We start from the raw sequence: 23802 nt of genomic DNA on the forward strand, positions 1-23802 counted from the left end.
CTGATGGACCATAAAGCAGCTTTAGAGAGAAGGATCCAGGGGTCCTGGAAGACACCAAGTTGTACATGAGCCAGCTACATGCCTTGCCTGCAAAGACAGCCAAGAGTATCCTGCCAGTATCCAAGAGAGCCAGCAAGCTGAGGGAGGTGATCCTTTGCCTCTACTCAGCACTGGTGAAAGCACATCTGGAGTGCTGTTTCCAGTTTCTGGCTAAGCAGGACAAGAGAGACATAGACTTACTGAAGCAAGTTCAGCAAAGGATCACTGTTGCCCTGAATTTTCTTGCTTTCAAGTGTTTGAATCTTCACAGCATGATTCTCACGCAGCTTCATGTAAACTATATGTATTTTTAGAATTTATCTATGTGTTTACATAGTTCTCCTCTGGGAGGAGGAACTTGATTGATGGAAATGGTGACCAACGAGGTTCATGATGTGTCAATCTTTTTAGCCAATCCTTGGCTTTTGTACAAAGTGTATATAAGTTGATGGAGTCAGAAAATAAAGAGAAGCTTTCCTTGTTTGACCTGCTGCTGCCTGCTGTCCTCTGTGTGTCGCGAAATAGCGGACACGTGTGGATGGGGCCCAGGGGGTTTGTGTCCTGACACCAAGGTTCAAGCGGCAATAGCAATCTTTATTGTTCACAGCTCATATTTATGTGGTTTTAAGAAATCACGTATTTAATCCAAATTGGCTAGCAACTTGTACCACTCAGTTCACTGGCCAATTGCTGCCCGCATATGTGCTCGCCAAAGATTGTCCAGCATCCCTCCCTTGAAGTTAAGTCCTGCTGCTTTTCAGTGCTTTCTTCCTTAAAGATGTTTACTTCTTTTTCTCACAGGTACAGGCTGATCAAGTCAAGGTCAGGGTTACATGTGTCTATGAGGCCTTCAGGCCAGCTATTAGCCATCACAATTCCCCCTTTTTGTTTTTTGACTCCAAAGGCAGTCTTTATCGTCCTCTGCAGGGCTCTTTGCAGACAGGATAACAAACATGGCACAATGAGCAGAATAATTATGATAACACAAAAATGATAAGCCTAGCTTGAATGAGGCTCTTCATCCAGATTGATAAACTTAACACTTCCAGCAAGTGATTTATCTCAGAAAATCTTCCATGCAACACATGCCATCAAACTCTTCACAACCATGTCCGTGAACGAACCAAAGAAAATAGGTAGCAGCACAATTTCGCAAGGTAGCATGCCACACGCTATCTACAGCTATAGCCAAAGCACTTAAAATTAAGGAAGTTTCTTTTACTCTTTTTGCTACAAAGCAAGTCAATTTATTTAATTCAGAAACTATCAGGTGTAACATTTTGCTTTCATGTTCCAATTCGGCCTCACATATCATGTCCCAGTGTATCAATAAAAAATACACATCCTTCTGCTGATAATGTCCCTAAAATGTCTAACTCTTGGGGTTCAAGTAGAGCAACAGGTAAATTGTTATCCCAAAGATCCCATAGTTCCATACAGCGGATTGTGGTAATACAATTGTTCTGGGAAAAGCATCGCATTTTGACAACATTTTGTATTACTTGTATATTTTGTGTGCCATTCAATGGTACCCTGTCAGAGTCTGTCTAAGGATGTGTTATGCCTCACAACTGTCTCCGATGGTTGGGGACCAAGACCCTGGACTTTGAAAGAGCCCCTGGCCTGGCTGAGGTGGAAAGTTTGCTCTGCAAGAACAGAATGCAAGAACAATGGAACTGGTTACAGTGGACTGAGCTGACTATACTGACCGTACCAGGAGGGTACGGCTTGCAGCTTGTTCCTGAGCGCCCAATCTTAACACAGGTGCCTGCCTTGGCTCTGTGCCACTCGCCTTGGTCCCCGCCTCAACCAACCTATAAAGACTCTGGACACCCCAAACACCTTTGTGATCACCTCACTGGAGAAGATCGCGTCTATGGGCATCTCTACGCCTTGAGGACTTCGACTCTCCACGTTGGTAGCTATTACCCCCTTACCCTCTTTCTCTATCTTTCTCACTATTGTCTATTTTCTTTCCCTACTATTGCATTGTGGGCACTAAATAAACGTGCATTTTTTGTTTAAGCAAACTGAGTTGTCCCCTGCTGTGTCTTTTGCGCTTTGAGATCTCCAAAACGAACCATCAGGTTCCCCGCATAAGTTTGCGGACCCTGACATTAAATTGGCATCACAGAGAGGATCTTGATAGACTGTGGAGTTGTGGGTTTTATATGGTTTGTAGAAGGGGACAAGTTCTGGCTTGAATTGCATGCTAGAGTGTTTTCATTAAATCAAATAGCGCAGCATTATTAATTTCTTTCCATAATTCTTGATCCAGTCATTGTGTAATATTTGCAACATAGTCAGAATCATTTACAATATTTAAGGGAACATGAGGGAAATGTTGAAAAGCTACAGCTACAGCATGTAACTTTATTAACTGAGGTGAACCAATATCATGACCTTCTAGCATTGGCATTCTTTCTTGTCTTTCCAGGTTACGATGGCTTTCCCTGTCTTCCCAGACCCATCAGTAAAAACAGTAAGTTTTTTTAAGGGCGTAGAGCTACATAATGGTTTTAACGATAGTGCAGTGGTTCTGCTTAATTGTAACAATTATGACTGGCTAAATGGTAGGTAATTTGCCCTGCAAAATTTTGTAAAGGACTTTGTTGAGCTGTGCTATTTGCAAAGCACCATTTGAAATATTCTTGTTGTACTGGTATAATAATTTTTGAGGAATCTTTAGTATTCAGCTGTGTATAAATGCCCTCCACCCGCCTCCCGAGGCTTTAGCTATCTCAGTTATTAAGAGGCTTTGGAGGGAATTATACCAAGGACAAGATAAAAGATACCAGAAGAGGACCTTCCCCCAGGACCTTTGTCCCAGGCACTTATTCTTTGAAATTCCAGGGAGGAAAAAGGGAGAACAAGGAAGGACAATGCTTATATAGCCCCCTGCTCAGGGAGAAGATAGCTGGACCACAGCCAATGAGGTCGAGGAAGGAAGGAAGGGTCAATCTATATGGTCAGGGACTCCAGGGGGTCAGAAGGGAGAAACCATTCCCCTAGAGAATTACAAAAATTCCCCCTTTTTTGTTTAACAAAGCTACAAGAAAAACATTAGATTCATTTTGACAAGGGATGTGAGTTTTCCCACCACTTACAATTGGTGGGGAAGTCAGACTGCTTTAGGTTTGCCAACTCTATGTGGTTGACTTCTGAGGTAGAAAGTATGAGGCCATAAATAGCCTTGAAAACCAAACAACATAGGATCCCGAACGCAATTGTTACAAGGAAAGAAAAACAAGAAATAACAAAATTGTTTTAACTGTAGAAGTGCACCACCCTGTGAATCCCCAGCCCTTGAACAGTTCTTTGACCCAATCCTCAGATTCTTGTTTCACTTGTCCGATCAAGCTGTTCATGCTCCGAAGGGCAGCACGGACATCTGGAGCCTTCTAGGTCAGGTTCAAGCAACAGAGTCCTTCAAATTCCTGGCATTCATGTCCATGCAGGAGCAAGAGGAAGTCAATCGCAGCACAGTTCTGAAGTTTGGCCTGTCTGGTAATTTTCTCATCTTCTAGGAGAGAGCTGATGGTGGTGGACGTCAAGTTTGCCTGTTTGACCACCCAGCACTCTAGATGGCCCAATTCACCTAGAGCTTTGGCTGCTGCGACCCACAGAAGGAACAGGGACACAGCAACTCTTTTTGACTTGGCCCAATGAAAAATTTCTGAGTTACAATTTGGGTCAAATTTGTCAGCACTCCTCTTCTGAATTTTGTTTGCCAATTTCTTTTTGTGAGTCCATTCACCAATTAAAGTTTGGTTGAGCGTCAATACGGACAACCGCCCTATGGTACATGGCCCTCCTAAAAGTCGAGACAGAATTCCTGCCCATGCCCGATCCCCACAAATCAAGAACAATCTCTTAGGGAGGCTTTTGGGACTTGAGTGAGATGGGTTGTCAGCTGCAATATGGCTTATATTATGACACCACCTTTTTGCAGTGAAATCCCCACGATATTGTCTTATATAGTGATACTCGTCAGTGCTATGAGGTTTTGGGACGACGGAGAAGTGTATGCAGTATGACGCAGGGAAAGAACCCAATAACTCTAACTCTTAGGGTTCCTGAGTTACCTTGGGCAAGCTTTGCAATCACTCCTCTAAGGGGTTCACGATCATCACAGCTTGCTGATGATGATCCTTGTGTGGCTGGGGGGTGTGTGACTCTGGAATTTCGTTGGACCTATGTGTCTCCAAATCTGCTGGAAATTCTCCAGCCTGCGATGGAATTCCTACCAGACAAGTGGACATAGGATTCTTTGCTGCTGCAGTGGACAAACATATGTTTTCCTGCTGAAGTGTCTGTGCCAGGGTGACCCAGACATTTTGACACAGCTGAGGGATGATCCATGCCGTTGCCAGACCATTCAGCATTAACAAGGTGACAATTTGGATGGAGTTCATCACAGGGTTGAGTGAGAGGTAGGTTTTCTCTAAAAAGGGAAAAACAAACATTTTTAAAACATGTTAAAAGTTTCTGTTTCTGCCGGAAGGAATCAACACCTCGGAAGATTCTTTTTCCTCCATCCGGTGGCATCTTCTCTTCTCAAGACTGGTGGACACCGAGACAATTTGAACTGATTGCCACTGTTAAAATGATGTACCACTCATGGACTCATGTTTTCAAATGAACAGTTCAGAAAATTGATGGTAAACATGGCTTTGCAGAGCTTCTGCTGCGGAGACATCTACACAGTTGAACTGCTTTGTCTAGCCAAGACCTGCTTGAGCATCTGGTGTGCACGCTCAACCACAGCCTGACCTGTGGGGGAGTGAGGGATGCCAGCTTTACGTTCTACTCCCCACTGCTGGACAAATTCCAGGAACTCCTTGGACACATACGCTGGGCCGTTATCAGTTTTGATTTCTTTTGGGATCCCCAACACTGAAAAAGCTTGCACTAGGTGCTGCTTGGCATGCCAGACTTTTCTCCTGCGTGGGCAGAGGCATACACTGCACCTGAATACATGTCAATGCTTACATGAACATATTTGAGGTGACCAAAACTAGGAATGTGTGTGATGTCGGTCTGCCACACTTCACAACTGCCAAGGCCCCTGTGCCCATCGATGGTATGGCCTGAAGCTGGCAGTTGGTACAGATGGCCACAATGGCTCCAGCCTGACTCCGTGTTAGCCAAAACTGATAGATCAGACTCAGCACATTTTGATGGTATTGTTGGTTACTCAGCTTTGCCTGTTGGAAGATGTCAGGGAGACATGCTTTTTCAACTGGTGCAGCAAGGGAGTCTGCATGGCGATTCCCCTCTGCAATTTCACCTGGCAAATCAGTGTGTGACCTTACATGCATCACACAGAATGGATGCTCTCGAGAAATTAAATAAATTAGCCTTGAAAGCAACCTGAAGAGATGCTCATTCTCTATTTCTTTGAGCACGGCCTGCTCCGCTCTGGACACTACCCCCTCTACGTAGGCAGAGTCAGTTACCAAATTAATTGGCTCCAAGAACTTCTCAAAGGCTCTTACCACTGCGGCCAGTTCAGCCACTTGGGGTGATCCCTCCACAAACTCAACATCAGCTTCCCAATGCTGAGTCTGTGGATTTCTCCAAGTCATCACCAACTTGTGAGAAGCCTCAGATGTGTCCATGTACACTGTGAGAGTCTTGAGTGGTCTCTGACTCCTCTTCTCACAAGGAATGAGGTGGAATTCCTCATTGAACAACTTGTGGGATGGGGCATGGACTGATATTTGTCCCCTGTAGCTGTCCAGAGATAACTGGAGACTGGCATTGCCCTGGAGCAAATGCTCAAACATCTCTTTGGTGAATCTCTCAGGAGAGTTCCTTCCTTCCTCAGAAAGTTTGACCGGGAGGTGAATACATGTAAAATCACAACCCACCAATTCACACAATCTCACCCTGGCCTTCTGAATCAGCTGAGCTATCAATTCTTGTGGCTCAGTGATGGTTTTGGATCTTTGGTGAGAGAGGAAGACCCACTCTATGATCAAGAGTGAATCTCTCTGCCCCTTGATCCATTGGAAAATCAAACCATGCAAATGTGGCAGCTTTCCTAGAACAATGAAATGGAAAGGCACGTTTGGCTCACACCGATGAGCCTGTCTCTCTGACAAGGCCTTCTGTACCTTTTCGATTGTCGTCTTTGCCTCTGGGGTCAGTTCCCTGGGAGAAACCAGCTCCCTCTCCCCCTTCAATAAATTGAAATAGGGGGCTAGATCCTCATTTGTGAGGCCTAGCCAGGGTCTTACCCAATTCAAAGACTCACACAAGGAGTGGAGATCTGCTAGGGTTTTGAGATTGCACTCAATTTGCAATTTCTGCGGAACAATGGTCCTTGCAGTGATTTCCAAACACAGGTACTTCCAAGGTAGTATCCTTTGAACTTTATCTTCCTGCAATTGAAATCCAGCAGAAGTTAAAACTTTAATCACTAGGTCAAGCATGTGTTCAAGTATAGAGTCTTTGGGGGCACACACAAGCACATCATCCATGTAGTGAAGGATGATGGCGTCATTTCTCTCAGCACGTACTGGAGACAGCAATGAGGCTACATATTGTTGGCATATAAAAGGGCTGGATTTTAGATCTTGTGGCAAAACTCTCCAGTGATAGTGCTTCATTGGGGCTTCTTGATTAATGGTGGGAACTGAGAATGCAAACTGTGGGGCATCTTCTCGGTGTAATGGGATTTGGAAAAAGCAATCCTTGATATCTAGGACAGCCAATTGTCAATCTCAAGGAAGCATTGTTGGAGTAGGCATCCCTGGTTGGCATGGTCCCATGTCCTCTATAATTTTGTTTATTTCTCAGAGATCATGGAGCTGTAGATATTTTGGAATTAGATTTGAACTACCCATCCTGGACCTCACTTTGAGGCCTGTGAAGCCTGTGGCACAGCAAGAAATTAGTTGGTTAAGTTGTGACACAGCTAAAATTAGGTATTAAGGTGTTAATGGGAGATAGTGGGTTTTCCAGATGTTAATAGGTATAGTTATTAGTGTGAACCCTTTAGCCACCTTAAGGAACAAGTGAAACAATATCTATTTACATTCTTTCTGTGCTGTTTGCCAATGAAAATGTATCTGCATTTGTAAACTATCTAGAAGAGTATATAACCTGCCATCTTAGACGAAATAAATGGAGAACGTCGCATTAATCATAATGATTGGATCTGCGTTTTTTGCTTCCGTCCAACTTCACATTATTTTTAAGGGTCCTCCCTGCTTTTGTGGAGCAACCTCCACTTCTCCTTCCCTGGTTTCTTTATTACAAAGACTGGGGAATTCCAAGGGCTTGTTGTCTCTTCTGTGTGTCCTTGAGCCAATTGCTCCTCCACGAGCTCCTCAAGCGCCTTGAGCTTCTCTTTACTCAATGGCCACTGTGCTACCCATCTTGGGGTATTATCCAACCACGTTAACTTTTGGGTAGGGCACTTCACAGTCGCTATTTTCAAAAATCCTGGGGTGTCTTAGGAATGACCAATTGGACTCCCCATTGGGACATGGTGTCTCTCCCCCACAGGGGGGCCTTGTATTCACCAACGAACGAACGGACACTTGCCAATTTTCCATCAGGTCCCTCAATTTGCACTATGTTTTTTGAGATTTTTGCCAATGCGATTCTTCCTATGCCCTGAGGTTTGCCTGCTACTGGTTGCAATTCCCAATGTGATGGCCACATGGTCTTAGGTATAATTGTGACGTCCGCAGCAGTGTCTAACACCCCCTCCACATGGAGGCACTCTGAGCCACAGGCTAGGTTGCACGCCATAGAGGGTCTATCTTCTCCCACCACCTCTGCCCAGTAGACGTCCAGTGATTTTTCCATCTGCTGTGATCTCTGCTGGAACGGGAATGGCCTGGGCAAGAATTTTCCCCTCTACCAGGTAAAACGGTGGTTGCATGCAGCATGCCAACAGCATCAGGCATGTTATCTTTCCCTTAATGATCACGGGAGCTACCTCAATCACTAAAGGTGTGTGTGCTGTGTCCCCAATAACAAAATACTCACTGTCCATTCCCATGTGGTAAACCGTCAGGTCCTGTGAGATGTTTGACAGATCCACTGCAATGACTGTCCAATCAGTAGACCTGAAATGAAAACCTTTGGTAGTCACGAGCCTAAATAGGCCTCGTGGCTTGCAAACCTTGTTAATTGAGCATTTGACATTTTTATTTTTTTGCTCCCCCACACCATGTGCCTCGTCCTCCCCTGTTTTTGTTAAGACGGAGGCATTCGCCAGTGTGGGTCCCGCTATGCTTATATCTTTGCATGTAGTTGTATTAATGGCGGGTACGCACTGTAAACTCAGGTTTTTTTGTTTGTTGAACTTCTGTTTCTGGTTTTGTGGGCAGGCTCTGGCGAAGTGTCCTAGCTTTTTGCAACAGAGGCATATGATGCACTGCAGCTGTTCAGGTGACATTGATTGCCTTCTTGGTCCTGGTACTGCAGCTGCTGCAGACTGTGGTTGTGCTAGTCCTGAATTTCTTTCAGGTGCACTGAACAATTTTGCTTTTCTGGTGCAGGATTCTATCATCTGTGTGAGGCTGGGCACTGGCTCCAGCGGGAGGCTGAGAATAATTCTACGACACGTCTCGTTAGCATTCCTTTGAGCCATCTCCTTGATCAATTCTGCCTGCACCAGCGGATCTTGCACCTGTCTTTCCACTTGTGTTCTCAGTCGGTCCACAAACTGCAAGAAATTGTCTGAAGGAGATTGTGTTATATTTACATAGCTGCCCTTAACTCCAGTTGTTGGTAACTGATAAAATGTTTTTTCTGCAACATTACAGATCTTATCTAAAATTGACTTGGATAATAATCAAGTTTGCTTTTCTGGGCAGTACAAAGCACCTTCACCACAGAGGTGGTCGTGTGTGATATCATAACCATCATTGTCTTTTGTTTCACCAGGAGTTTGGTGAATCTCCTGTAATAGTGTTGACAATGTTCTTTTCCATCTGCTTTCCCACAGATCATACTCTGAGGGAGTTAACAGGCATCTGAATAAGTCCTTTATTTCACTGGGTACCATCTCATTGGAATTAAGAGTTGCCCTCATCATGCCTTTAAAAATTTCACTAAATCTTCCAAATTCTCTCTGTATTTTGCAAATTTCCTTTTTATCTTGGTAGGATAACAGCTGATAAGTTCTCCTGGCGTTTCTCCTACCAAGATAAACAAGAGGTGCCACAGAGGGTAGGCTTTCCTCCACATTTGTCTGAGTTGTTAGAATTTCTGCTGCTCTTTCAGTGCCCAGGGAAGCAGGATGTATCTCCTCTCCCACCCCCTGGGGTCTGGCAAGGGGCAGCCTCCCCCGTCCCGGGGTCTCAGGGGAGGCTGCTCCTGTCCCTCTGCCATGAGGGAATTCCCTCCCCTGCCAGGGCTGTGGGCTGGGAGCCGCTCTCCTCCATCCCCACCAGGGCTGGAGGCTGCAGAGGATCTGCCCCCGTTACTGTAGTAACTTGGAGGGAGGGGTAGGCAGTGGGAGGAAGGGTGGGGCGGGACAGACAAAGGCAGGAATGGGTTGGGTAGGGGGTATAGGCAGGGATTAGGGAGGAGAAGGGATTGTGGGGAGGGGAAGCAAGCACATGGGGTCTGCCACTGTTCTCCACCACGTGTTGCTGTGGGTGAGTCAGGAGTCCTGTGCTGATATGGTCTGTCCCGGGGTCCTGTTTCTGTTGAGGGGGCTCATTAATCCCCTCCAGTTCGGACACAGAGGAGTTCGGAAAGAAAGAAGGGTTATTAGGATAATTTGTCAGTCTGTCTGCTGTTCTCTGCATCCAGCAACTGCTTGCGAGCTTGTAAGAATATTGGAATAAATAGAGAAGTTTTTTTATCACCATTTTCGACTTATAGAGTTAATAATTGTTCAATTTTGTCCAAAATTAAACAGAATTTAAATCTTGCAAATCAGAATCTGGAATTTCAGTTTATAGTCAGCAGACAAATCTTATTAGTAGCTTTTTAGGGATTTTAACATCAGGTAAAATATTTTTAAGGTGTGTTAGTGTTCTCTTCTGAGGGACAGACAGCAGCACGCCTATATTTCTTGTTGTTTTAAGGGCTATTTGTCCAATAGCTACCTCCTGACACACAAAAAACCACAGGACGATTTTCCCAGCTTGCTCCCTTCTGAGAGAGCAGAGACGGGTGGGGGAAACTGGCAGTGCCGCGAGACAGCGTCACTGCTCCGCTTCCCGCCAGCTCTGCGGGCGCAGGGGGGGGGTCCCACCACCCTAACCTGGCCCCTGGGACCCGGGGCCGTGCAACCCCCAAAACGCGGTCCATGCCAGTCCAGGGCAACCCCGCGTGCCACGCGGCTCCGGTCGGCAAAAGACCTGAAGAAAAAAAACACCAAAACGTGTTTATTCCCAAGCCGCGTCTTTCAGGTCCTAGCGCCCCCGACAGCCGTGGCTTCCACGGTAGTCCACTAGCAAAAACAACAAAACGTGTTTATTCCCAAGCCGCGTCTTTCAGGTCCTAGCGCCCCCGACAGCCGTGGCTTCCACGGTAGTCCACTAGCAAAAACACCCCCCTGCTAGGTGCTAATCCCGGGGTAGCCGCAACACGGGAGGATCTTTACCTGTTTCCTGTGGTCTGTGGAACTGTGTCAGAAGTTCTCATCCCGGGGCCGGCTAGCGTGACGTGGCGCAAGTTATCGGCCCCTCCCCCAAGCACCCACAGCCACGCAGAAATGGCAGGGTGTGTTACAGGGTAGCTGGATCCGCTCAAAAGCTTATGAGACCCCTAAATAGGGCTCCAGCTACTGTGTGGGCTTTTAATATTTCATAAAAACCGACGATGAGCGCCAAATGATATAATTATCCCTCTGCCCGCCTCCCGGGGGGCTTTGGCTAGTTCAGTCTTTGAGAGGCTTTGGAGGAAAATATACCAGGGACAAGACAAAAGATATCAAAAGAGACTCTTTCCCGGGACCTTTGTCCAAAGCGTTTATTCTTCCAGGTTTCCAGGGGGAAAAGACAGAACAAGGAAAAGCGAGGGTTTATATAATTTTCTTCTCAGGAAGGGATGGCTGGACTCCAGCCAATTAGGGAGAGAAAGGAAGGAAGGGTTAAACTATATGTTAAGAGACTCCAGGGGGTTGGGAGGGGAAAAACCCTTCCCCAGACAATTACAACAGGGGCTCTTAGGCAAGGATATGGGAAAAGGAAGAACAGTTCTTTACTAGTCTGTACATGGATAACAAGGCAAACAAACAACAACAATGACAGCAACAACAAACAAAATCAGAAACACAGTAACAGCCTTCTTTCAGCTGTCAGGCAATTTCCCCTTTGGTGTAGGTATTGTTACAGGGCAGGGACGCTGGTGGCTTCCTGGCTGGGCAGGGCAGGTGCAATGATTCTTCCGCAGCTGCAGGGGGCGCTGTGGTGTGTGTTTGATCATCTCTCTGCATGTGGAAGATGGTCGGTGTAGCTGGCGGAAGGGATGGAAAAGGGGCTTCCTTTACAAACCCCCGGGGCAGTCTATTCCAGTGCCGCTCTGGATAGTGAAATGAGTTGTAGCAGGAACCTCAGAAGCAGCAAACTGGAACGATAGGGGCTGGCTCACCCCGGGAGTGATGAACAAAATGTAGCAGAAACTCCGGGGCCATGCCCAAAGCCGCAGGGTGTATGGGTGTCAGTATACAGTGTAGCAAGAAGCTCTAAAACAGCGGCAGAGAACAGCGAAGCTGGGCAGGGAATCGCTCCCTGGCTTAGCTCACTGGCAATGGTTGGGCCCTGGGTCTGGGCTGTGTGGAGGCGGGCGGCGGCCCCTGGTGTGGAACAAGGGTGTTCCCAGGTCCTGGCTCTTGGCTCCCCAACAGCAGGGAAGTAAAGAAGTAAGCCAGCAAGCCCAGTCACAGTGCTGAAGGAAAAGAAACAAAATGAAACAGGCAAAACCCACAAAAGCAACAGTATCTCTAATCAGAGACTCCAGCAGTTTGGCAAGTCAAAAAACCCTCCCGGAAGGAAGGAGCTGCCCCTCCCCCATCCCAAACTTTTTCCAGAAATCCCAGCCTGGCTTTCACTCATTGTGATACTCTTGGAGCCAGTGACAATAGGAGGGGGGAGGAGGCAGCAGCCACCTCAGACACGAAAGAAAACCCCCTAAAATTATATGGGACAAAAAACCATCCCCAAGACAATGTTTCATCCTAAAACAAGCTCCCCTTGAGGTATGCATCTTTTTTCCCAGTTTTTTCCAGTTTTTCACAGCATACCTCTCGTGTACCACTGGAACCTTAACCCCATCTGTTCTTTGTAAGGGCTCAGATTGGGCAGGACCAGCTCAGTGGAGCCTCAGGTGCTAAATGCATCTCCCAATTTTTGAAAGTCTCCCCACCCAGTGCCTTCAAGGTGGTTTTAAGCAGTCTATTGCACCATTCAACTTTCTCAGCAGCTGGTGCATGATAAGGAATATGGTACACTCCCTCAATGCCATGTTCCTTAGCCTAGGTGTTTATAAGGCTGTCCTTGAAATGAGTCCCATTGTTGGACTCAATTCTCTTGGGGGTACCATGCCTCCAAAAGACCTGCTTTTCTAGGCCCAGGATGGTGTTCCAAGCAGTAGTGTGAGGCACAGGGTAGGTGTCCAGCCATCCAGTGGTGGCTTCTACCATTGTGAGCATGTGGCACTTGCCTTGGTGGGTTTGAGGCAGCGTAATGTAATTTATCTGCCAGGCCTCCCCATACTTATATTTGGACCACTGCCTAACATACCACAGGGGTTTCACCTGCTTGGCCTGCTTGATCACAGAGCACTTCTCACAATCATGGATAACCTGGGAGATACTGTCCATGATTAGATCCATCCCTCGGTCTTGCGCCCACTTGTAGATAGCATCTTTGCCCTGATGGCCAGAGGCATCATGGGCCCATCGAGCTAGGAATAGCTCCCCCTTGTGTTGCCAATCCAAATCTATCTGTGACACCTCTATTTTTGCAGCCTGATCTACCTGTTCATTGTTTCAGTGCTCCTCAGTAGTCCAACTCTTTGGGACATGGACATCCACATGACAGCTCCTCTACCCAAGTGGCAATGTCTTGCCATTCATCATCAGTTCAGATTGGCTTTCCCCTACACTGCCAGTTAGCCTTTTTCCACCTTTCCAGCCAACCCCACAGAACATTGGCTACCATCCACAAATCTGTGTAAAGGTATAGCTTTGGCCACTTCTCTCTTTCAGCAATGTCCAGGGCCAATTGGATGGCTTTGAGTTCAGCAATTTGGCTTGATCCACCTTCCTCCTCAGTAGCTTCTGTGACCTCTTGTGTGGGGCTCCATACAGCTGCTTTCCATTTTTGATTTGTCCCTACAATGCAACAGGAACTGTCAGTGAAAAGAGCATATTGTGTTTCTTGCAGCAATTGGTTGTAAGGTGGAGCTTCCTCAGCATGGGTTATTTGTTCCTGTTCCTCTTAGTGAGACCAAAGTTTTCACCTTCTGGCTAGTTTGTAATTTCCAAAATCCCAGGGTGCTTTGGGTTTCCAATATGGGCGTGCTGTGTGATGAGGGCAATCTATTTGCTCCATGTGGTGTCAGTGGTGTGGAGGGTAGAGGAAGCTTTCCTTGAAACATCCACCCCAGCACCGGTAGTCAAGTGTGGTGGTTTAGCCTGAATGTGAGGGGCTTTTTTTTTTTCTACGGAAGTTATAGCACAGATTGACAGCTTGGCTGAAAAATAGGAGTGTTGTCTGTTAAAAATGGGCAGGGATAATATTTTTCTCCTTAAAATGCCTTTATTAATCAGCTCTTACAAGGGTGGCTCGAGGGAGGTTTCAGCCCTTCTGGGTTCACCTTGAGGAGGAGGATCTTGTTCGGCTTTGCAGTCTTAAGTTCCTGCAGAGCCGGGAGCCCTGCCCTCGTCGAGGGTTGTAGGAGTTCACTTTTTGTTGGGTTGGTCTGGGGTCTGCCTCCTCTCGGGTACGCTTTAGGTTACAGCGAGTTACAAAAAATTGTTCATTAATACTTTAGGGTATACACGGTTTAGTACTGTCCTCTGTGGGTCCAAATTTTACATTAGTTTGTTTTGGTAGGGGGCTTTTGGGTTTAAAAGTGTCCCAGGGTACACTGGGGTTTCTAATTTGCATGTTGGTGGCCGGGGTCGCCTGGGGGGAGTCACGTGTGTGCAGCGGCGCGGCAGCCACATGGCGGCGGCTGGGGGTCGGGCCGGCAGCGGCGGAGTCTCAGGGCGGGCGCTGAGCCGGGGTCTGATGGTGGGGCGGGCAGTTCAGGAGCTTCTCGTGCTGCGACGGCGGGGTTTTCGATGACGCCGGCAGAACAGGGCTGGGCCGGTGGTGGCGGCTGCGTGCGGGGGGTGGGCAGCTGTGTGGTGGCGGCGGCCGGCAGGCGGCCGCATGGCTCCAATGGTGGGCGGGTTTGCTCCAGCGCGCCGCGACTTTGGGAGCGGCGGCGGTGGCGGGCGGCAGCGGGGACCGGGTCTTGCCATGCCGCACCGTCTCAGCAGCTCCACGACGGCAGCAGCGGCAGCGGGGAGGGGCTTGCAGCGGCGGGAGGGGGCTTGCCGTGCCGCGCTATCCCGGCAGCTCCACGGCGGATGACCAACTCGCGGCCCGGTGGTGGGCCCCAGGAGCCAGGAGCGGAGGTGGCAGCGGGCGCGGCCGGCCGCTTTCGCTTTCGGTTCCTTCGGTGGCTCGGACGGGGTGCGGCACACTGGCAGGCGCGGGCGCGCTTGCCGTGGAGGAGCGACGGGCTCTCTTGTGGCCCCGGTGGCGGGGCGCAGGCTCCCCCCTGGCCCTGACGATGGGCGGGCTCGCTCCAGCGTCGGTGGGGGGGGGCTGCTGGCCTCCAGCAACCAAATAGGCCTCCCTGCTTTTTCAGGGGAGTATAAACATGGCTTTCTACTGCCACACTACAGAAATTTACAATTATAAAACATTTAAAACATTAATACACTTATTATACAATAACCAAGGGTTTTAACACTCTAAATTTTCAACATATACTTAGGAGTTTTCTAATTTTTATTCCTTTCATTGTCCACGCCTCTGGAGAGCCCAGACTTAAATCAAAGGTCCTAGCTGGCTTGGCCTTTTTCCTCTTCTGGCTGGCAAGGAGTTAACATCACTTTGTAGGTCAGAGGTTTGGGCTAGGTCCCCCAGGGCTGGGCCCAGCCAGGCCTCCAGGGGGAGGGCGCTGACTGAGGGAGAGCTGCCCGGGCTGGCAGTGTCCCCTTCTCTCCCCCAGCTCCTGCCAATAGGGAGAGGAGGAGAATTGCAGATTGGCAGTGCTGGCCTTGTGGCAGGGGCCACGAAGCCGTACTCTTGGCTTGGCTGCCGGAGCCTCTGGCCTGAAGGAAGAAAGAATCTTGAGAATCTCTCCGGAGCTCCAGGAAGCTGATCCAAGTTTGAGTTGCTTTGAATCTGACCGGGGTGGGGGAGGGTGATCCATCAGCATTCCTGAGCATGCTCCCCCCCCCCCCCCCCCCGCCCCCACCATCACCTGCAACCTTGAAGTTCCAAGAGTCAGCTGGAGAGAAAAAAAAAGACTCTGGGCAAAGACATTAATCCTTTCCCTCCTCCATTGAAGACAGACTGATTTAAAATGTAGAGAGACAGCATAAAATGAAGTCAGTGAAAGAACTGATAAAGACTATTAGAAGAAGAGATGGATGAAGTGGACATTTCTGACCAGACTTCTCTAGATGTGAACTATAGAGAAATGGACTATTTCTTGTAATATCATAATGCTGTTTGGGAGAATGCAAGTTCTAGACAAAGGGTTGTGTGTACTGATATAAATGAGATTTAATTAAGAACTTTGAATAAAGTAACTCCTCAGCTCCTGAGATAAAAATAAGGAAGTCTCAGCCTTTGAGATGAAGATAATTCTAGAGAAGAAGTGTTTTTAATGCCCCGGCTCATGAGCATAAAAGGAAATCTATATTTCTTTTGAGATAGAGATGATTTTAAAGATAGAAAAAAGAGCCCTTGCTTTATACTAAAAAAAAGCATTCTTAAAACAGTCCTCCAAACATGTGGAGGCCCATAAGCAGCTTGGGAAACCACCCTGTCACACAGAATCTGCAAAATTCTGGGCGGTTGCAGATTTGTGACATTGAGAACCACCAAACCTTTTCTTGTGGCATGTATGTCCATAAACTCTAGAAAGACTCTTCTCCCAAAGTGATGCAAAATTGTGTTTAAATGGCTGCAACTGACTGAAAATCATAGTTTTCTCTCTATGTTGAGTAAGAAATTGAACAGTTTATGGTAAGGAAAAAGGTGTTTGAAAGTTTCATTTTCCTTTCTTTTTTTTCCTTAGTGTATGTTAATAAAATCTATCTGTTTTACTTTTAAGTTCAGCCTGTTTTGCCTTTTTCTCCCAAAATCCTATCTCCTAGTTAGCAAACAAAATTCGGCAAACATGAAACCACCACATAAATAGTACCGTGACTCGGATAAACGAACCAAAACCACAACATCAGGGTGCCAGGAGTTGTGCTTCCATGCTGATCACCTCTGAGACAGATTGAACTCCTTCATAGGCTGCCAAGATTTCCTTCTCTGTTGGGGTTTAGTTGGATTCAGACCCTCTGTAACTTTGGGTCCAGAATCCCAGTGATTGACCTCCAGTCTCACCAGGCACCTTCTGCCAAAGGCTCCAGGACAGACCATTGCTCCCAGCTGCAGATTAGAGCATGTTGTTCACCTCTGGTCCTGTCCTGACTGGGCCGAGGCCTACTGTATGAGGGATTTCCTGCTTGATCTAGGAAAACTTGTTGCAGTTCAAGGCCCCAGTAGAAATTGTTCTTCTTGTGAGTAATCAGGTATAGAGGGCTCATATTTTGGCTGTACTCAGAGATGTGCATTCTCCAAAAACCTATGGCACCTAGGAAAACTAGCATTTCTTTTTGGCTGGTCAATGGAGACATCACGAAGATCTCATTGATAACCTCAGTGGGAATCTGATGCCATCCGTCTTGCCACTTTACCCCCAGGAAGTGGATGTCTGAGGCAGGTCCCTTGACTTTGCGTTTTCATGGTGAAGCTGGCTTCCAGGATGTCCTGGGTTGTAGTGTAGGATGTACACAAAGTATTTATTCTATCACCATTTCCATGAGCTGTTGAAACCAAGTGGGGCAGTGCTCTAGTGTTTGTTTCCAGGCCCTCTGCCTTTGGGCTGTCTTCTGCTAATGGCCCATCAACACCTTGCCCATGACTCACAGATAACTCCCTCCAGGAGTTATCTCTGTTTAATGGGCCATCAAGGACCCACTTCACAACTCATCATCCCATTGTGAGATGCTCCGCCCAGGGGGAGGAGCCAAGCATTCTCACCTGGATATAATCTGGGATTTGGAACAGTACAAGCAGCCCTTACCTACTGGATTCCCAGAGAACCAGAGCTACCAGACCTTTCTACAGGATCACTGCTTCAGGAAGACCACCTCATCTGGACTGCTTCCACCATCCTGCTCAGGTTGTATTCTGACTCTGTCAGTGGTCCTTTGTGTTATTGCATTTATTTTATTTGTACCTTTTTACCTTTCTTCTTATTAAATTATATCTCTGACTTGGAGCCTCTCACTCGTTTTGCTTTCAAACCATGACATTTCTGGTGCCCAACACGGGGCCTAAGGCACTGAGAAAAGTCAGAACTACAGTTTTGTATTGAAAAAGACACCTATTTGCTATGATGCACAACATGCTTACATGTGTCTTATATCTATCTCTCTATATTTTTCCGAACATGGGGCACTATCTGCCGGTCTTAATGCTCCTGCATAGACTAGGGTATGGTACTAAAATTGCCTTATTGGTCTATAATGTCCATTGCTTTATAAACTCCGAGGCAATGAACAGCATTCAGAATATATACCCAGTTTTGTATTCATTTTCTGGTCTAGGATGCTACATCTGGGCCCTCAAAAATCTTACCCAGCCCCTGTGGGGAGGAGTAAAGAATTATTTTTTTCCAGCTTTTCAGGCATAACACAGCAGTTTTTGAAAATATTGAGTACCCTCTTGATACCAAGGACAGTATGATGTTGTTGTTAGTCCTGCTTTGTCTTCTCTGCACGGCCCTTTGTTTTTTATGTACCATGCTTAGGATCAAAACACTACATGGTGTGATGCAGCGTGTTCTTAAGGAAGAAGAGGGAAAGAGAAGCAAAGCAACAGCATCAGCGTCTACACAGACTGTCACAAAAAAAAAGAGAACCCAAAGCAAAGCAAAAGTGTCCTCATCTACACAGACCATCACAGAGGAGAAAGAAGCCAAAAGTGAAGCAACAGTGTCTACATCTATGCAGACTGTCACAGAGGAGAAAGGAACCAAAGGTGCCGTCAGCATCTCCACACAAACCGTCACTGAACTGGAACCGAACCACCTAAACAAGTAGCAGTTGCCACCACTCAGAAGAAGAAGTCAAGGAGCAAATCAGTCTGCATAGTGACTGACGAGGATGCAGCAGGACCTTCACAGCCAGCAGAGGGGACAGAGATAGAGATCATCACTCGCTCTCTATCCCTGGGTGAGCTGCATGACATGCAAAGGGAATTCACCCGCCAGACCAACGAGTCCATCCTGACCTGGCTGCTCCGCATCTGGGATGCTGCAGCCAATGACACCATTCTGGATGGAATTGAGGCCAGGCAACTGAGATCGCTGTCCCAGGATGTAGTCATTGACCAGGGGATTGGGAAAACCCAAGAACCTCTTAGCCTCTGGCAGCGACTGCTAACAAGTGTGAAAGACAGATACCTTTGTAAAGAAGACATCCAAGTGCACCAAGGAAAATGGAGCACAATAGAACAAGGTATCCAACGCCTGAGGGAATTGGCTGTGCTGGAGATAATTTTTTCAGAAGACGAGAGATTTCCTAAAAGCCCAGATGATGTCCAGTGCACATCACGGATGTGGTTGAGATTTGCACGGCTTGGACCAGAGATGTATTCACGTTACCTGGCAACACTGCAATGGAGGGAAGGTGAGGACAAGGTGGGTGTCTTGGCTAATAAATTAAGAATTTACAAGGACACTGTCACCGCCCCAGTTCGTACCCATGTCTCGTCTGTGGAAACGCGACTGGCTGAGCAAGTCCGGAGCTTGATTGAAGAAGGCCATCAGAAATTGAAAGAAGTTAAAGAAAAAATTTACCATATCTCACCAGAGCCGACAAAAGTCTCTGCCATTAGGAACAGGTGTCCTCCAGCCAGGGAGAGAAGATACACACCACAAGGTAACCTCTGGTTTTTTCTTCGGGAGCATGGAGAAGACATGAAGAAGTGAATGGAAAACCCACCTCCTCCTTAGCAGCCCGGGTACGTGAACTGAAAAGAAAAACACCTACCACAAGAAGCCCATCTAGAATCAAGGTTGCCCCAGTCTCTCAGAACTCCAGACGGTACAGGAATGATGATATGACTGATCCTCTTGAAGAGACCTCAGAAACATACGTACAGGAGGAGAACAATGTATGCCATGACAAGGAATAGGGGGGCCCTGCCTCTAGCCAGGAAGAGGAAAGGGATAATCGTATCTATTGGACTGTGTGGATCGAATAGCCTGGCACATCTGACCCACAAGAATATACAGCATTGGTTGACACTGGGGCCCAATGTACCATGATGCCATCAAGGTATGTCGAAACAGAATCCATCTCTATTTCTGGGGTGACAGGAGGGTCCCAGGAACTGACTGTATTAGAGGCTGAAGTGAGTTTAACTGGGAACGAGGGGCAAAAACACCCCATCGCGACTGGTCCAGAGGCCCCATGCATTCTCAGCATAGACTATCTCAGGAATGGATATTTCAAAGACCCGAAGGGATATCGCTGGGCTTTTGGGATAGCCGCAGTTGAGAAAGAAAACATCAGACAGTTGAATACTTTGCCTGGTCTCTCAGATGACCCCTCTGCTGTGGGACTGCTGAGAGTCGAAGAACAACAAGTACCAACTGCCATAAAACAGCAGTACACCGTCGCCAATACCGCACTGACAGAGACTCTGTGATTCCTATACACCAGATGATTCGTAAACTGGAGAGCCAAGGGGTGGTCAGTAAGACTCATTCACCTTTCAACAGCCCAATATGGCCCGTGCGTAAGTCCAGTAGAGAATGGAGACTGACGGTGGATTACCGTGCTCTGAATGAAGTCACACCACCACTGAGCGCTGCCGTACCAGACATGTTAGAGCTTCAATACGAGCTGGAGTCCAAGGCAGCAAAGTGGTATGCGACCATTGACATCGCCAATGCCTTCTTCTCCATTCCTTTGGCAGCACAGTGCAGGCCCCAGTTTGCTTTCACCTGGAGAGGCGTGCAGTACACCTGGAACCGACTGCCCCAGGGGTGGAAACACAGCCCCACCATCTGCCATGGGCTGATCCAGGCTGCACTGGAGAAGGGTGAGGCTCCGGACCATCTGCAGTACATTGACGACATCATCGTATGGGGAAAGACCCCAGGGGAGGTCTTCGAGAAAGGAGAGAAGATTATCCAAATTCTGTTGAAAGCTGGTTTTGCCATTTAACGAAGTACGGTTAAGGGACCAGCTCAAGAAATCCAGTTCCTGGGAGTCAAGTGGCAAGATAGACGTCGCCAAATCCCCACAGAGATAATAAACAAGATCACTGCCATGTCCCCACCTACCAACAAGAAGGAAACACAAGCTTTCCTAGGTGCCATAGGCTTCTGGAGGATGCACATTCCTGAGTACAGTCAGATCGTGAGCCCTCTCTATCTGGTTACCCACAAGAAGAACGATTTCCACTGGGACCCTGAACAGCAACAAGCCTTTGTTCAGATCAAGCAAGAGATTGCTCACGCAGTAGCCCTTGGCCCAGTCAGGACAGGACCAGATGTGAAGAATGTGCTTTACTCCACAGCCGGGAGCCATGGTCTGTTCTGGAGCGTGTGGCAGAAGGTGCCTGGGGAGACTCGAGGCCGACCATTGGGATTCTGGAGCCGAAGTTACAGAGGTTCCGAAGCCAACGACACTCCCACAGAGAAGGAGATCTTGGCTGCCTATGAAGGAGTTCAAGCTGCCTCAGAAGTGATTGGCACAGAAACACAGCTGCTTTTGGCACCCCGATTACCAGTACTGGGGTGGATGTTTGAGGGAAAGGTTCCCTCCACGCATCACGCCACTGACACCACATGGAGCAAATGGATTGTTCTCATTACACAGCGTGCCCGTATTGGAAACCCAAATCGCCCTGGGATTCTGGAAGTTATAACAAACTGGACGGAAGGTGAAAATTTTGGATTATCGTCTGAAGAAGAAGAAAAACAAGTAACACATGCCGAGGAAGCCCCACCATATAATGAGCTACTGGAGACTGAAAGACGATACGCTCTCTTCACTGATGGCTCCTGCCGAATTGTAGGCGCTAACCGGAAATGGAAAGCTGCAGTTTGGAGCCCCACACGACAAGTTGCACAGGCTACTGAGGGACAAGGTGGATCGAGTCAGGTTGCAGAGCTTAAAGCTGTCCAGCTGGCTTTGGATATTGCTGAACGAGAGAAATGGCCGAGGCTCTATCTCTACACTGACTCATGGATGGTAGCTAATGCTCTGTGAGGATGGCTGAATCGCTGGAAAAAGGCCAACTGGCAGCGCAGAGGAAAACCCATCTGGGCTGCTGACATTTGGCAGGACATCGCTGCCTGAGTAGAAAGACTGACCGTGAAGGTTCGACACGTGGACGCGCACATACCCAAGAGCCGGGCTAATGAGGAGCATCACAACAACGAGCAGGTGGACAAAGCCGCCAAGGTTAAAGTATCACAGGTGGATCTGGACTGGCAGCACAAGGGAGAACTGTTCCTAGCTTGTTGGGCCCATGATGCCTCTGGTCATCAGGAAAGAGATGCAACATACCGATGGGCCCGTGACCGAGGGGTGGACCTTACTATGGACAGCATCTCCCAGGTCATCCACAACTGTGAGACCTGTGCTGCAATCAAACAGGCCAAGCAAGTGAAGCCTCTGTGGTATGGTGGACGATGGCTGAAGTACAGGTATGGGGAAGCCTGGCAAATTGACTACATCACCCTTCCCCAAACCCGCCAAGGAAAGTGCTACGTGCTGACCATGGTGGAAGCCACCACTGGATGGCTGGAAACCTACCCTGTGCCTCATGCCACTGCCCGGAACACCATCCTGGGCCTGGAAAAACAAGTCCTGTGGAGACACCGCACCCCTGAGAGAATTGAGTCGGACAATGGGACCCATTTCAAAACCAGCCTTATAAACACCTGGGCCAGAGAACATGGTATTGAATGGATATATCACATTCCTTATCACGCACCAGCTGCCAGAAAAATTGAACGGTGCAATGGACTACTAAAAACTGCCCTGAAGGCACTTGGCGGTGGGACCTTCAAGAATTGGGAAATGAACTTAGCCAAAGCTACTTGAATGGTCAACACCCGAGAGTCTATAAATCAGGGTGGTCCTGCTCAGTCTGAATCCTTGCACACATTGGATGAAGATAAAGTCCCTGCAGTACATATGAAAGGCATTTTAGGGAAGACTGTTTGGATTAATCCTGCCTCAGGAAAAGGCAGACCCATCTATGGGATTGTCTTTGCTCAAAGACCTGGTCACACTTGGTGGGTAATGCAGAAAGATGAAGAAATCCGTTGTGTACCACAAGGAGACCTAATTTTAAGTGAGAACAGTGTGTAACATTTTATTCTCTATGTGTATGCATATCTTTGTAAGAATGCATTGATTTGGATATGATGTAGATGGTAATAGAATAAGGGGTCGATTATGTCCTGGGTTGTAGTGTAGGATGTACAAAAGTATTTATTCTATGAGCTGACTCTGTCAGTGGTCCTTTGTGTTATTGTATTTATTTTATTTTTACCTTTTTACCTTTCTTCTTATTAAATTGTATTTCTGACTTGGAGCATCTCACTCGTTTTGCTTTCAAACCATGACACAGGAGAATCTGGATGATTTTTTCTCCTTTCTCAAGTACTTCTTTTGCTGTGTTCCCCCACACAATGATGTCATCAATGTACTGCAGATGTTCCGGAGCCTCACCCTTCTCCAGTGCAGTCTAGATCAGTCCATAGCAGATGGTAGGACTGTGCTTCCACCCCTGGGGCAGTCAATTCCAGGTGTACTTCACACTCTTCCAGGTGAAGGTAAACTGAGGCCTGCACTCTGCTGCCAGAGAATGGAGAAAAACACCTTGGCGATGTCAATAATGGTGTACCACTTCGCCTGTCTTGGACTCCAGCTTGTACTGGAGCTCCAGCAAGTCTGGGACAGCAGTGCTCAGTGTTGGAGTCACTTCATTCAAGGCATGATAGTCACACTCAATCTCCATTTTCAATCAGACTTGTGCACAGGCTAAATGGGGCTGTTGAAGTGTGAGTGGGCTGTAGTAAAGCATTCCCCATACCCCCAGCAGGTGTCTCCAAATAGGGAACGAGTTTCAGTTTACCTCCAGACATTTTAGGAAGTTCACCTAGAATTTTCTATACCCTCCTGACAGTAATTGGCTCAGTGCCAGCACAGGAGCATGGATTGGGCTCCAAGAGTGTAACTCAAAGCCTCTTGGTGATCTCATTGGGCCAATAGCCAAATAACCCACCTACACTATTAAGTACTAGAGAGAACAAAGAAACTCCACACTTTTTGAGGTGTTGTAGCAAGTAGGAGACTTGTCTCTATACTGTGTTCGGCTTTGCCTTTGTTTTTGTGTTATTTTCTTTCTTTATTGAAACCTTTTTGATTTTTCAAGACACACTCGATCATGCCATCTCGTTAATTAATTTTAG

General features: G+C 47.4%; 1 long non-coding RNA gene across 2 annotated transcripts; it reads right to left on the reverse strand.

The window, feature by feature from the left end:
• Positions 1-677: 677 nt before the first annotated feature.
• On the reverse strand, positions 678-10707 carry LOC310922103. 2 transcript variants are annotated; one of them, XR_014592295.1, is made up of 4 exons: positions 10619-10676; positions 10277-10373; positions 8044-8123; positions 678-4483 (listed from the first exon to the last, which is right to left on the reverse strand). It is a non-coding gene; the product is annotated as an uncharacterized lncRNA (long non-coding RNA). The 2 variants fall into 2 exon arrangements; XR_014592294.1 differs by lacking the exon at positions 10277-10373 and having other exon boundaries at positions 10619-10707.
• Between the last annotated feature and the right edge of the window lie 13095 nt (positions 10708-23802).

Source organism: Zosterops lateralis, assembly GCF_965231275.1.
Source record: "Zosterops lateralis genome assembly, chromosome: W".
Lineage (NCBI taxonomy): Eukaryota > Metazoa > Chordata > Aves > Passeriformes > Zosteropidae > Zosterops > Zosterops lateralis.